Source organism: Trematomus bernacchii, unplaced genomic scaffold (assembly GCF_902827165.1).
Source record: "Trematomus bernacchii unplaced genomic scaffold, fTreBer1.1, whole genome shotgun sequence".
NCBI lineage: Eukaryota > Metazoa > Chordata > Actinopteri > Perciformes > Nototheniidae > Trematomus > Trematomus bernacchii.
In genome coordinates this window covers 430,676-442,971 of record NW_022987632.1, presented here as the reverse complement: position 1 = coordinate 442,971, position 12,296 = coordinate 430,676, and the positions used below count along the sequence as shown (strand labels likewise).

At 41.2% G+C, this 12,296-nt stretch overlaps 28 non-coding genes across 28 annotated transcripts; 10 read left to right on the top strand and 18 right to left on the bottom strand.

Moving 5' to 3' along the window:
- Positions 1-27: 27 nt before the first annotated feature.
- Positions 28-110, bottom strand: trnal-cag. Its single transcript has one exon. It is a non-coding gene; the product is annotated as a tRNA-Leu (tRNA).
- Positions 111-289: 179 nt separating this feature from the next.
- Positions 290-363, top strand: trnat-agu. The gene has a single exon. It is a non-coding gene; the product is annotated as a tRNA-Thr (tRNA).
- Positions 364-640: 277 nt separating this feature from the next.
- Positions 641-712, bottom strand: trnam-cau. The gene has a single exon. It is a non-coding gene; the product is annotated as a tRNA-Met (tRNA).
- Positions 713-1,298: 586 nt separating this feature from the next.
- trnal-cag lies at positions 1,299-1,381 on the bottom strand. The gene has a single exon. It is a non-coding gene; the product is annotated as a tRNA-Leu (tRNA).
- A 179-nt stretch (positions 1,382-1,560) lies between these two features.
- Positions 1,561-1,634, top strand: trnat-agu. The gene has a single exon. It is a non-coding gene; the product is annotated as a tRNA-Thr (tRNA).
- A 277-nt stretch (positions 1,635-1,911) lies between these two features.
- Positions 1,912-1,983, bottom strand: trnam-cau. The gene has a single exon. It is a non-coding gene; the product is annotated as a tRNA-Met (tRNA).
- A 579-nt stretch (positions 1,984-2,562) lies between these two features.
- trnal-cag lies at positions 2,563-2,645 on the bottom strand. Its single transcript has one exon. It is a non-coding gene; the product is annotated as a tRNA-Leu (tRNA).
- A 179-nt stretch (positions 2,646-2,824) lies between these two features.
- On the top strand, positions 2,825-2,898 carry trnat-agu. The gene has a single exon. It is a non-coding gene; the product is annotated as a tRNA-Thr (tRNA).
- Positions 2,899-3,175: 277 nt separating this feature from the next.
- Positions 3,176-3,247, bottom strand: trnam-cau. The gene has a single exon. It is a non-coding gene; the product is annotated as a tRNA-Met (tRNA).
- A 585-nt stretch (positions 3,248-3,832) lies between these two features.
- On the bottom strand, positions 3,833-3,915 carry trnal-cag. The gene has a single exon. It is a non-coding gene; the product is annotated as a tRNA-Leu (tRNA).
- Positions 3,916-4,094: 179 nt separating this feature from the next.
- trnat-agu lies at positions 4,095-4,168 on the top strand. The gene has a single exon. It is a non-coding gene; the product is annotated as a tRNA-Thr (tRNA).
- Positions 4,169-4,445: 277 nt separating this feature from the next.
- Positions 4,446-4,517, bottom strand: trnam-cau. The gene has a single exon. It is a non-coding gene; the product is annotated as a tRNA-Met (tRNA).
- Positions 4,518-5,096: 579 nt separating this feature from the next.
- trnal-cag lies at positions 5,097-5,179 on the bottom strand. Its single transcript has one exon. It is a non-coding gene; the product is annotated as a tRNA-Leu (tRNA).
- A 179-nt stretch (positions 5,180-5,358) lies between these two features.
- On the top strand, positions 5,359-5,432 carry trnat-agu. Its single transcript has one exon. It is a non-coding gene; the product is annotated as a tRNA-Thr (tRNA).
- A 277-nt stretch (positions 5,433-5,709) lies between these two features.
- On the bottom strand, positions 5,710-5,781 carry trnam-cau. Its single transcript has one exon. It is a non-coding gene; the product is annotated as a tRNA-Met (tRNA).
- Positions 5,782-6,367: 586 nt separating this feature from the next.
- Positions 6,368-6,450, bottom strand: trnal-cag. The gene has a single exon. It is a non-coding gene; the product is annotated as a tRNA-Leu (tRNA).
- A 179-nt stretch (positions 6,451-6,629) lies between these two features.
- trnat-agu lies at positions 6,630-6,703 on the top strand. Its single transcript has one exon. It is a non-coding gene; the product is annotated as a tRNA-Thr (tRNA).
- A 277-nt stretch (positions 6,704-6,980) lies between these two features.
- trnam-cau lies at positions 6,981-7,052 on the bottom strand. Its single transcript has one exon. It is a non-coding gene; the product is annotated as a tRNA-Met (tRNA).
- Positions 7,053-7,631: 579 nt separating this feature from the next.
- Positions 7,632-7,714, bottom strand: trnal-cag. The gene has a single exon. It is a non-coding gene; the product is annotated as a tRNA-Leu (tRNA).
- A 179-nt stretch (positions 7,715-7,893) lies between these two features.
- On the top strand, positions 7,894-7,967 carry trnat-agu. The gene has a single exon. It is a non-coding gene; the product is annotated as a tRNA-Thr (tRNA).
- Positions 7,968-8,244: 277 nt separating this feature from the next.
- trnam-cau lies at positions 8,245-8,316 on the bottom strand. Its single transcript has one exon. It is a non-coding gene; the product is annotated as a tRNA-Met (tRNA).
- Positions 8,317-8,901: 585 nt separating this feature from the next.
- Positions 8,902-8,984, bottom strand: trnal-cag. Its single transcript has one exon. It is a non-coding gene; the product is annotated as a tRNA-Leu (tRNA).
- Positions 8,985-9,163: 179 nt separating this feature from the next.
- On the top strand, positions 9,164-9,237 carry trnat-agu. Its single transcript has one exon. It is a non-coding gene; the product is annotated as a tRNA-Thr (tRNA).
- Positions 9,238-10,166: 929 nt separating this feature from the next.
- Positions 10,167-10,249, bottom strand: trnal-cag. Its single transcript has one exon. It is a non-coding gene; the product is annotated as a tRNA-Leu (tRNA).
- Positions 10,250-10,428: 179 nt separating this feature from the next.
- On the top strand, positions 10,429-10,502 carry trnat-agu. Its single transcript has one exon. It is a non-coding gene; the product is annotated as a tRNA-Thr (tRNA).
- Positions 10,503-11,430: 928 nt separating this feature from the next.
- trnal-cag lies at positions 11,431-11,513 on the bottom strand. Its single transcript has one exon. It is a non-coding gene; the product is annotated as a tRNA-Leu (tRNA).
- Positions 11,514-11,692: 179 nt separating this feature from the next.
- On the top strand, positions 11,693-11,766 carry trnat-agu. The gene has a single exon. It is a non-coding gene; the product is annotated as a tRNA-Thr (tRNA).
- A 277-nt stretch (positions 11,767-12,043) lies between these two features.
- trnam-cau lies at positions 12,044-12,115 on the bottom strand. Its single transcript has one exon. It is a non-coding gene; the product is annotated as a tRNA-Met (tRNA).
- Positions 12,116-12,296: the final 181 nt, after the last annotated feature.

The window sequence follows — 12,296 nt, the reverse complement described above, 5'->3', positions numbered from 1 at the left end:
CTGAATGTTACAGTGAAAAACACCATTTGTCAGAAGTGGGATTCGAACCCACGCCTCCAGAGGAGACTGCGACCTGAACGCAGCGCCTTAGACCGCTCGGCCATCCTGACTGAAAAAGACAATTCTCCAGTACATTTTGCCTGAAAAATAAAACTCAGAAATGTTCATTAATTAACTGACCCATTAATGAACAGCCCCTCGCACTTCCCCGGGTTGTTTTACCTCATTCCACAGGTAAAGCAAACTGGAATATCCCCTACTTTGATTCAAAAGAAGAACTCTTTAAGAGGGTGCTGTGGCTTAGTTGGTTAAAGTGCCTGTCTAGTAAACAGGAGATCATGGGTTCAAATCCCAGCAGTGCCTTATTGTAGCACAGATATGCTCTCTCTTTGGCCTACTTGAATAAGTCATAAAGGTTCCAGATACCCAAAGGAGTTAATTGAAACCAAAAAGTTGTCAAGCCTCGGTATTGCAACAATGTTTGCAAAAGCTTCTTGCGACACAATATAGTGTCCACTTTGGCACTAAAGAGTTAAGCAATTTAACATTTTCGATAATGGATGCTTAGTCTTGTGAACGTGTTTCCTTCTGAATAAGGATGGAAAGGACAAGGACCCTACTGACCCAAAGCTTTTACAATTAGCAGAGGATGGTTTCGATCCATCGACCTCTGGGTTATGGGCCCAGCACGCTTCCGCTGCGCCACTCTGCTCACCTCTTTGAATCCAACGCTGTCAAAAATGTGGATGACGGATTGTTTGAACATTTGGAACCTGGGAGAACCGACATTTCAGCAGCTTACATGTTGGATTTTGGAACCAGGATAGCTAACAGGTGTGTTTTAACCATGTGCTGTACGTGTCATTTTAGTGTGTTAGCAACTGAAAAAAACTGTAATCATTGAAAAAGATGACTTTTTTTCACAATATTAACAATATTATGTTACTGTTCCAAACCCAGGTTACTTGTGTTGTGTTGCTTTACTCGATATGACTATTTTTCGACTGTTGCCGGGCAGAATAGAGGTGAAAAAAAATGAACTGGTTTGGGCTAAATAAAAACAAAGTCCGCATATACTTGTTTTTCTCGGTCTATTTAGAGTCACCTTGTAGATCCTTGTAGGTTTTTCTGTGTCTTTTTTTTGTAGTAACCAAGTCAGCAGCAGCATTTAGCATTTAGCATTTAACCAATACAGCTCTTGCAACACTGGATTTGGTCATGGGCTGTCTTGTAACAATATGCTTACATTTCTTTCCCAAGATCATGTCTCACTGAATGTTACAGTGAAAAACACCATTTGTCAGAAGTGGGATTCGAACCCACGCCTCCAGAGGAGACTGCGACCTGAACGCAGCGCCTTAGACCGCTCGGCCATCCTGACTGAAAAAGACAATGCTACAGTACATTTTGCCTGAAAAATAAAACTCAGAAATGTTCATTAATGAACTGACCCATTAATGAACAGCCCCTCGCACTTCCCCGGGTTGTTTTACCTCCTTCCACAGGTAAAGCAAACTGGAATATCCCCTACTTTGATTCAAAAGAAGAACTATTTAAGAGGGTGCTGTGGCTTAGTTGGTTAAAGTGCCTGTCTAGTAAACAGGAGATCCTGGGTTCAAATCCCAGCAGTGCCTTATTGTAGCACAGACATGCTCTCTCTTTGGCCTACTTGAATAAGTCATAAAGGTTCCAGATACCCAAAGGAGTTAATTGAAACCAAAAAGTTGTCAAGCCTCGGTATTGCAACAATGTTTGCAAAAGCTTCTTGCGACACAATATAGTGTCCACTTTGGCACTAAAGAGTTAAGCAATTTAACATTTTCGATAATGGATGCTTAGTCTTGTGAACGTGTTTCCTTCTGAATAAGGATGGAAAGGACAAGGACCCTACTGACCCAAAGCTTTTACAATTAGCAGAGGATGGTTTCGATCCATCGACCTCTGGGTTATGGGCCCAGCACGCTTCCGCTGCGCCACTCTGCTCACCTCTTTGAATCCAACGCTGTCAAAAATGTGGATGACGGATTGTTTGAACATTTGGAACCTGGGAGAACCGACATTTCAGCAGCTTACATGTTGGATTTTGGAACCAGGATAGCTAACAGGTGTGTTTTAACCATGTGCTGTACGTGTCATTTTAGTGTGTTAGCAACTGAAAAAATCTGTAATCATTGAAAAAGATGACTTTTTTTCACAATATTAACAATATTATGTTACTGTTCCAAACCCAGGTTACTTGTGTTGTGTTGCTTTACTCGATATGACTATTTTTCGACTGTTGCCGGGCAGAATAGAGGTGAAAAAAAATGAACTGGTTTGGGCTAAATAAAAACAAAGTCCGCATATACTTGTTTTTCTCGGTCTATTTATAGTCACCTTGTAGATCCTTGTAGGTTTTTCTGTGTCTTTTTTTTGTAGTAACCAAGTCAGCAGCAGCATTTAGCATTTAACCAATACAGCTCTTGCAACACTGGATTTGGTCATGGGCTGTCTTGTAACAATATGCTTACATTTCTTTCCCAAGATCATGTCTCACTGAATGTTACAGTGAAAAACACCATTTGTCAGAAGTGGGATTCGAACCCACGCCTCCAGAGGAGACTGCGACCTGAACGCAGCGCCTTAGACCGCTCGGCCATCCTGACTGAAAAAGACAATGCTACAGTACATTTTGCCTGAAAAATAAAACTCAGAAATGTTCATTAATGAACTGACCCATTAATGAACAGCCCCTCGCACTTCCCCGGGTTGTTTTACCTCCTTCCACAGGTAAAGCAAACTGGAATATCCCCTACTTTGATTCAAAAGAAGAACTATTTAAGAGGGTGCTGTGGCTTAGTTGGTTAAAGTGCCTGTCTAGTAAACAGGAGATCCTGGGTTCAAATCCCAGCAGTGCCTTATTGTAGCACAGATATGCTCTCTCTTTGGCCTACTTGAATAAGTCATAAAGGTTCCAGATACCCAAAGGAGTTAATTGAAACCAAAAAGTTGTCAAGCCTCGGTATTGCAACAATGTTTGCAAAAGCTTCTTGCGACACAATATAGTGTCCACTTTGGCACTAAAGAGTTAAGCAATTTAACATTTTCGATAATGGATGCTTTGTCTTGTGAACGTGTTTCCTTCTGAATAAGGATGGAAAGGACAAGGACCCTACTGACCCAAAGCTTTTACAATTAGCAGAGGATGGTTTCGATCCATCGACCTCTGGGTTATGGGCCCAGCACGCTTCCGCTGCGCCACTCTGCTCACCTCTTTGAATCCAACGCTGTCAAAAATGTGGATGACGGATTGTTTGAACATTTGGAACCTGGGAGAACCGACATTTCAGCAGCTTACATGTTGGATTTTGGAACCAGGATAGCTAACAGGTGTGTTTTAACCATGTGCTGTACGTGTCATTTTAGTGTGTTAGCAACTGAAAAAAACTGTAATCATTGAAAAAGATGACTTTTTTTCACAATATTAACAATATTATGTTACTGTTCCAAACCCAGGTTATTTGTGTTGTGTTGCTTTACTCGATATGACTATTTTTCGACTGTTGCCGGGCAGAATAGAGGTGAAAAAAAATGAACTGGTTTGGGCTAAATAAAAACAAAGTCCGCATATACTTGTTTTTCTCGGTCTATTTAGAGTCACCTTGTAGATCCTTGTAGGTTTTTCTGTGTCTTTTTTTTGTAGTAACCAAGTCAGCAGCAGCATTACCATTTAGCATTTAACCAATACAGCTCTTGCAACACTGGATTTGGTCATGGGCTGTCTTGTAACAATATGCTTACATTTCTTTCCCAAGATCATGTCTCACTGAATGTTACAGTGAAAAACACCATTTGTCAGAAGTGGGATTCGAACCCACGCCTCCAGAGGAGACTGCGACCTGAACGCAGCGCCTTAGACCGCTCCGCCATCCTGACTGAAAAAGACAATGCTACAGTACATTTTGCCTGAAAAATAAAACTCAGAAATGTTCATTAATTAACTGACCCATTAATGAACAGCCCCTCGCACTTCCCCGGGTTGTTTTACCTCCTTCCACAGGTAAAGCAAACTGGAATATCCCCTACTTTGATTCAAAAGAAGAACTATTTAAGAGGGTGCTGTAGCTTAGTTGGTTAAAGTGCCTGTCTAGTAAACAGGAGATCCTGGGTTCAAATCCCAGCAGTGCCTTATTGTAGCACAGATATGCTCTCTCTTTGGCCTACTTGAATAAGTCATAAAGGTTCCAGATACCCAAAGGAGTTAATTGAAACCAAAAAGTTGTCAAGCCTCGGTATTGCAACAATGTTTGCAAAAGCTTCTTGCGACACAATATAGTGTCCACTTTGGCACTAAAGAGTTAAGCAATTTAACATTTTCGATAATGGATGCTTAGTCTTGTGAACGTGTTTCCTTCTGAATAAGGATGGAAAGGACAAGGACCTTACTGACCCAAAGCTTTTACAATTAGCAGAGGATGGTTTCGATCCATCGACCTCTGGGTTATGGGCCCAGCACGCTTCCGCTGCGCCACTCTGCTCACCTCTTTGAATCCAACGCTGTCAAAAATGTGGATGACGGATTGTTTGAACATTTGGAACCTGGGAGAACCGACATTTCAGCAGCTTACATGTTGGATTTTGGAACCAGGATAGCTAACAGGTGTGTTTTAACCATGTGCTGTACGTGTCATTTTAGTGTGTTAGCAACTGAAAAAAACTGTAATCATTGAAAAAGATGACTTTTTTTCACAATATTAACAATATTATGTTACTGTTCCAAACCCAGGTTACTTGTGTTGTGTTGCTTTACTCGATATGACTATTTTTCGACTGTTGCCGGGCAGAATAGAGGTGAAAAAAAATGAACTGGTTTGGGCTAAATAAAAACAAAGTCCGCATATACTTGTTTTTCTCGGTCTATTTAGAGTCACCTTGTAGATCGTAGTAGGTTTTTCTGTGTCTTTTTTTTGTAGTAACCAAGTCAGCAGCAGCATTTAGCATTTAACCAATACAGCTCTTGCAACACTGGATTTGGTCATGGGCTGTCTTGTAACAATATGCTTACATTTCTTTCCCAAGATCATGTCTCACTGAATGTTACAGTGAAAAACACCATTTGTCAGAAGTGGGATTCGAACCCACGCCTCCAGAGGAGACTGCGACCTGAACGCAGCGCCTTAGACCGCTCGGCCATCCTGACTGAAAAAGACAATTCTACAGTACATTTTGCCTGAAAAATAAAACTCAGAAATGTTCATTAATTAACTGACCCATTAATGAACAGCCCCTCGCACTTCCCCGGGTTGTTTTACCTCCTTCCACAGGTAAAGCAAACTGGAATATCCCCTACTTTGATTCAAAAGAAGAACTATTTAAGAGGGTGCTGTAGCTTAGTTGGTTAAAGTGCCTGTCTAGTAAACAGGAGATCCTGGGTTCAAATCCCAGCAGTGCCTTATTGTAGCACAGATATGCTCTCTCTTTGGCCTACTTGAATAAGTCATAAAGGTTCCAGATACCCAAAGGAGTTAATTGAAACCAAAAAGTTGTCAAGCCTCGGTATTGCAACAATGTTTGCAAAAGCTTCTTGCGACACAATATAGTGTCCACTTTGGCACTAAAGAGTTAAGCAATTTAACATTTTCGATAATGGATGCTTAGTCTTGTGAACGTGTTTCCTTCTGAATAAGGATGGAAAGGACAAGGACCTTACTGACCCAAAGCTTTTACAATTAGCAGAGGATGGTTTCGATCCATCGACCTCTGGGTTATGGGCCCAGCACGCTTCCGCTGCGCCACTCTGCTCACCTCTTTGAATCCAACGCTGTCAAAAATGTGGATGACGGATTGTTTGAACATTTGGAACCTGGGAGAACCGACATTTCAGCAGCTTACATGTTGGATTTTGGAACCAGGATAGCTAACAGGTGTGTTTTAACCATGTGCTGTACGTGTCATTTTAGTGTGTTAGCAACTGAAAAAAACTGTAATCATTGAAAAAGATGACTTTTTTTCACAATATTAACAATATTATGTTACTGTTCCAAACCCAGGTTACTTGTGTTGTGTTGCTTTACTCGATATGACTATTTTTCGACTGTTGCCGGGCAGAATAGAGGTGAAAAAAAATGAACTGGTTTGGGCTAAATAAAAACAAAGTCCGCATATACTTGTTTTTCTCGGTCTATTTAGAGTCACCTTGTAGATCCTTGTAGGTTTTTCTGTGTCTTTTTTTTGTAGTAACCAAGTCAGCAGCAGCATTTAGCATTTAGCATTTAACCAATACAGCTCTTGCAACACTGGATTTGGTCATGGGCTGTCTTGTAACAATATGCTTACATTTCTTTCCCAAGATCATGTCTCACTGAATGTTACAGTGAAAAACACCATTTGTCAGAAGTGGGATTCGAACCCACGCCTCCAGAGGAGACTGCGACCTGAACGCAGCGCCTTAGACCGCTCGGCCATCCTGACTGAAAAAGACAATGCTACAGTACATTTTGCCTGAAAAATAAAACTCAGAAATGTTCATTAATTAACTGACCCATTAATGAACAGCCCCTCGCACTTCCCCGGGTTGTTTTACCTCCTTCCACAGGTAAAGCAAACTGGAATATCCCCTACTTTGATTCAAAAGAAGAACTCTTTAAGAGGGTGCTGTGGCTTAGTTGGTTAAAGTGCCTGTCTAGTAAACAGGAGATCCTGGGTTCAAATCCCAGCAGTGCCTTATTGTAGCACAGATATGCTCTCTCTTTGGCCTACTTGAATAAGTCATAAAGGTTCCAGATACCCTAAGGAGTTAATTGAAACCAAAAAGTTGTCAAGCCTCGGTATTGCAACAATGTTTGCAAAAGCTTCTTGCGACACAATATAGTGTCCACTTTGGCACTAAAGAGTTAAGCAATTTAACATTTTCGATAATGGATGCTTAGTCTTGTGAACGTGTTTCCTTCTGAATAAGGATGGAAAGGACAAGGACCCTACTGACCCAAAGCTTTTACAATTAGCAGAGGATGGTTTCGATCCATCGACCTCTGGGTTATGGGCCCAGCACGCTTCCGCTGCGCCACTCTGCTCACCTCTTTGAATCCAACGCTGTCAAAAATGTGGATGACGGATTGTTTGAACATTTGGAACCTGGGAGAACCGACATTTCAGCAGCTTACATGTTGGATTTTGGAACCAGGATAGCTAACAGGTGTGTTTTAACCATGTGCTGTACGTGTCATTTTAGTGTGTTAGCAACTGAAAAAATCTGTAATCATTGAAAAAGATGACTTTTTTTCACAATATTAACAATATTATGTTACTGTTCCAAACCCAGGTTACTTGTGTTGTGTTGCTTTACTCGATATGACTATTTTTCGACTGTTGCCGGGCAGAATAGAGGTGAAAAAAAATGAACTGGTTTGGGCTAAATAAAAACAAAGTCCGCATATACTTGTTTTTCTCGGTCTATTTAGAGTCACCTTGTAGATCCTTGTAGGTTTTTCTGTGTCTTTTTTTTGTAGTAACCAAGTCAGCAGCAGCATTTAGCATTTAACCAATACAGCTCTTGCAACACTGGATTTGGTCATGGGCTGTCTTGTAACAATATGCTTACATTTCTTTCCCAAGATCATGTCTCACTGAATGTTACAGTGAAAAACACCATTTGTCAGAAGTGGGATTCGAACCCACGCCTCCAGAGGAGACTGCGACCTGAACGCAGCGCCTTAGACCGCTCGGCCATCCTGACTGAAAAAGACAATTCTACAGTACATTTTGCCTGAAAAATAAAACTCAGAAATGTTCATTAATTAACTGACCCATTAATGAACAGCCCCTCGCACTTCCCCGGGTTGTTTTACCTCCTTCCACAGGTAAAGCAAACTGGAATATCCCCTACTTTGATTCAAAAGAAGAACTCTTTAAGAGGGTGCTGTGGCTTAGTTGGTTAAAGTGCCTGTCTAGTAAACAGGAGATCCTGGGTTCAAATCCCAGCAGTGCCTTATTGTAGCACAGATATGCTCTCTCTTTGGCCTACTTGAATAAGTCATAAAGGTTCCAGATACCCAAAGGAGTTAATTGAAACCAAAAAGTTGTCAAGCCTCGGTATTGCAACAATGTTTGCAAAAGCTTCTTGCGACACAATATAGTGTCCACTTTGGCACTAAAGAGTTAAGCAATTTAACATTTTCGATAATGGATGCTTTGTCTTGTGAACGTGTTTCCTTCTGAATAAGGATGGAAAGGACAAGGACCCTACTGACCCAAAGCTTTTACAATTAGCAGAGGATGGTTTCGATCCATCGACCTCTGGGTTATGGGCCCAGCACGCTTCCGCTGCGCCACTCTGCTCACCTCTTTGAATCCAACGCTGTCAAAAATGTGGATGACGGATTGTTTGAACATTTGGAACCTGGGAGAACCGACATTTCAGCAGCTTACATGTTGGATTTTGGAACCAGGATAGCTAACAGGTGTGTTTTAACCATGTGCTGTACGTGTCATTTTAGTGTGTTAGCAACTGAAAAAAACTGTAATCATTGAAAAAGATGACTTTTTTTCACAATATTAACAATATTATGTTACTGTTCCAAACCCAGGTTACTTGTGTTGTGTTGCTTTACTCGATATGACTATTTTTCGACTGTTGCCGGGCAGAATAGAGGTGAAAAAAAATGAACTGGTTTGGGCTAAATAAAAACAAAGTCCGCATATACTTGTTTTTCTCGTTCTATTTAGAGTCACCTTGTAGATCCTTGTAGGTTTTTCTGTGTCTTTTTTTTGTAGTAACCAAGTCAGCAGCAGCATTACCATTTAGCATTTAACCAATACAGCTCTTGCAACACTGGATTTGGTCATGGGCTGTCTTGTAACAATATGCTTACATTTCTTTCCCAAGATCATGTCTCACTGAATGTTACAGTGAAAAACACCATTTGTCAGAAGTGGGATTCGAACCCACGCCTCCAGAGGAGACTGCGACCTGAACGCAGCGCCTTAGACCGCTCGGCCATCCTGACTGAAAAAGACAATTCTCCACTACATTTTGCCTGAAAAATAAAACTCAGAAATGTTCATTAATTAACTGACCCATTAATGAACAGCCCCTCGCACTTCCCCGGGTTGTTTTACCTCCTTCCACAGGTAAAGCAAACTGGAATATCCCCTACTTTGATTCAAAAGAAGAACTATTTAAGAGGGTGCTGTGGCTTAGTTGGTTAAAGTGCCTGTCTAGTAAACAGGAGATCCTGGGTTCAAATCCCAGCAGTGCCTTATTGTAGCACAGATATGCTCTCTCTTTGGCCTACTTGAATAAGTCATAAAGGTTCCAGATACCCTAAAGGAGTTAATTGAAACCAAAAAGTTGTCAAGCCTCGGTATTGCAACAATGTTTGCAAAAGCTTCTTGCGACACAATATAGTGTCCACTTTGGCACTAAAGAGTTAAGCAATTTAACATTTTCGATAATGGATGCTTAGTCTTGTGAACGTGTTTCCTTCTGAATAAGGATGGAAAGGACAAGGACCCTACTGACCCAAAGCTTTTACAATTAGCAGAGGATGGTTTCGATCCATCGACCTCTGGGTTATGGGCCCAGCACTCTTCCGCTGCGCCACTCTGCTCACCTCTTTGAATCCAACGCTGTCAAAAATGTGGATGACGGATTGTTTGAACATTTGGAACCTGGGAGAACCGACATTTCAGCAGCTTACATGTTGGATTTTGGAACCAGGATAGCTAACAGGTGTGTTTTAACCATGTGCTGTACGTGTCATTTTAGTGTGTTAGCAACTGAAAAAAACTGTAATCATTGAAAAAGATGACTTTTTTTCACAATATTAACAATATTATGTTACTGTTCCAAACCCAGGTTACTTGTGTTGTGTTGCTTTACTCGATATGACTATTTTTCGACTGTTGCCGGGCAGAATAGAGGTGAAAAAAAATGAACTGGTTTGGGCTAAATAAAAACAAAGTCCGCATATACTTGTTTTTCTCGGTCTATTTAGAGTCACCTTGTAGATCCTTGTAGGTTTTTCTGTGTCTTTTTTTTGTAGTAACCAAGTCAGCAGCAGCATTTAGCATTTAACCAATACAGCTCTTGCAACACTGGATTTGGTCATGGGCTGTCTTGTAACAATATGCTTACATTTCTTTCCCAAGATCATGTCTCACTGAATGTTACAGTGAAAAACACCATTTGTCAGAAGTGGGATTCGAACCCACGCCTCCAGAGGAGACTGCGACCTGAACGCAGCGCCTTAGACCGCTCGGCCATCCTGACTGAAAAAGACAATGCTACAGTACATTTTGCCTGAAAAATAAAACTCAGAAATGTTCATTAATTAACTGACCCATTAATGAACAGCCCCTCGCACTTCCCCGGGTTGTTTTACCTCCTTCCACAGGTAAAGCAAACTGGAATATCCCCTACTTTGATTCAAAAGAAGAACTATTTAAGAGGGTGCTGTAGCTTAGTTGGTTAAAGTGCCTGTCTAGTAAACAGGAGATCCTGGGTTCAAATCCCAGCAGTGCCTTATTGTAGCACAGATATGCTCTCTCTTTGGCCTACTTGAATAAGTCATAAAGGTTCCAGATACCCTAAGGAGTTAATTGAAACCAAAAAGTTGTCAAGCCTCGGTATTGCAACAATGTTTGCAAAAGCTTCTTGCGACACAATATAGTGTCCACTTTGGCACTAAAGAGTTAAGCAATTTAACATTTTCGATAATGGATGCTTAGTCTTGTGAACGTGTTTCCTTCTGAATAAGGATGGAAAGGACAAGGACCCTACTGACCCAAAGCTTTTACAATTAGCAGAGGATGGTTTCGATCCATCGACCTCTGGGTTATGGGCCCAGCACTCTTCCGCTGCGCCACTCTGCTCACCTCTTTGAATCCAACGCTGTCAAAAATGTGGATGACGGATTGTTTGAACATTTGGAACCTGGGAGAACCGACATTTCAGCAGCTTACATGTTGGATTTTGGAACCAGGATAGCTAACAGGTGTGTTTTAACCATGTGCTGTACGTGTCATTTTAGTGTGTTAGCAACTGAAAAAATCTGTAATCATTGAAAAAGATGACTTTTTTTCACAATATTAACAATATTATGTTACTGTTCCAAACCCAGGTTACTTGTGTTGTGTTGCTTTACTCGATATGACTATTTTTCGACTGTTGCCGGGCAGAATAGAGGTGAAAAAAAATGAACTGGTTTGGGCTAAATAAAAACAAAGTCCGCATATACTTGTTTTTCTCGTTCTATTTAGAGTCACCTTGTAGATCCTTGTAGGTTTTTCTGTGTCTTTTTTTTGTAGTAACCAAGTCAGCAGCAGCATTTAGCATTTAACCAATACAGCTCTTGCAACACTGGATTTGGTCATGGGCTGTCTTGTAACAATATGCTTACATTTCTTTCCCAAGATCATGTCTCACTGAATGTTACAGTGAAAAACACCATTTGTCAGAAGTGGGATTCGAACCCACGCCTCCAGAGGAGACTGCGACCTGAACGCAGCGCCTTAGACCGCTCGGCCATCCTGACTGAAAAAGACAATTCTCCACTACATTTTGCCTGAAAAATAAAACTCAGAAATGTTCATTAATTAACTGACCCATTAATGAACAGCCCCTCGCACTTCCCCGGGTTGTTTTACCTCCTTCCACAGGTAAAGCAAACTGGAATATCCCCTACTTTGATTCAAAAGAAGAACTATTTAAGAGGGTGCTGTGGCTTAGTTGGTTAAAGTGCCTGTCTAGTAAACAGGAGATCCTGGGTTCAAATCCCAGCAGTGCCTTATTGTAGCACAGATATGCTCTCTCTTTGGCCTACTTGAATAAGTCATAAAGGTTCCAGATACCCTAAGGAGTTAATTGAAACCAAAAAGTTGTCAAGCCTCGGTATTGCAACAATGTTTGCAAAAGCTTCTTGCGACACAATATAGTGTCCACTTTGGCACTAAAGAGTTAAGCAATTTAACATTTTCGATAATGGATGCTTTGTCTTGTGAACGTGTTTCCTTCTGAATAAGGATGGAAAGGACAAGGACCCTACTGACCCAAAGCTTTTACAATTAGCAGAGGATGGTTTCGATCCATCGACCTCTGGGTTATGGGCCCAGCACGCTTCCGCTGCGCCACTCTGCTCACCTCTTTGAATTCAACGCTGTCAAAAATGTGGATGACGGATTGTTTGAACATTTGGAACCTGGGAGAACCGACATTTCAGCAGCTTACATGTTGGATTTTGGAACCAGGATAGCTAACAGGTGTGTTTTAACCATGTGCTGTACGTGTCATTTTAGTGTGTTAGCAACTGAAAAAAACT